We start from the raw sequence: 976 nt of genomic DNA on the forward strand, positions 1-976 counted from the left end.
TCTCAAGAGATGCATGAGGAAGCTCATCATCAAGAAATCCCTGAGATGCCTCAAGGGATGCACTTTCCTCCCAACAACTATTGGGAACAACTCAACACTTCCTTAGAAGATTTAAGCCACAATGTTGAACAATTAAGGGTGGAACATCATGAACAATCCATCATTCTCCATGAAATAAGAGAAGATCAAAGAGCAATGAGGGAGGAGCAACAAAGGCAAGGAAGGGACATAGAAGAGCTTAAGGACATTGTTGGTCCTTCAAGAAGAAGACGCCACTAAGGTGAATTCATTCCTTGTTCTTATTTCTTTCTGATTTTCGGTTTTTATGTTGTGTTTATCTATGTTTTGTGTCTCTACTTCATGATCATTAGTATGTAGTAACCATGTCTTAAAGCTATGAATAAAATCCATTAATCCTTCACCTCTCTTAAATAAAATATGCTTTAATTCAAAAGAACAAGAAGTACATGGATTTCGAAATTATCCTTGAAATTAATTTAATTATATTGATGTGGTGACAATACTTTTTGTTTTCTGAATGAATGATTGAACAGTGCATATGTCTTTTGATATTACTGTTTATGAATGTTAAAATTGTTGGCTCTTGAAAGAATGATGAACAAAGAGAAATGTTATTGATGATCTGAAAAATCATAAAATTGATTCTTGAAGCAAGAAAAAGCAGTGAAAAAAGCAAAAAGCTTGCGAAAAAAAAATTTGCGAAAAAAAATTAGAAAGAAAAAGAAAAAGCAAGCAGAAAAAGCCAATAGCCCTTAAAACCAAAAGGCAAGGGTAAAAAGGATCCAAGGCTTTGAGCATCAATGGGTAGGAGGGCCCAAGGAAATAAAATCCAGGCCTAAGCGGATAAACCAAGCTGTCCCTAACCATGTACTTGTGTCATGAAGGTCCAAGTGAAAAGCTTGAGACTGAGTGGTTAAAGTCGTGATCCAAAGCAAAAAGAGTGTGCTTAAGAGCT

The sequence above is a fragment of the Arachis duranensis genome, chromosome 3 (genome assembly GCF_000817695.3).
Source record: "Arachis duranensis cultivar V14167 chromosome 3, aradu.V14167.gnm2.J7QH, whole genome shotgun sequence".
Classification (NCBI taxonomy): Eukaryota; Viridiplantae; Streptophyta; class Magnoliopsida; order Fabales; family Fabaceae; genus Arachis; species Arachis duranensis.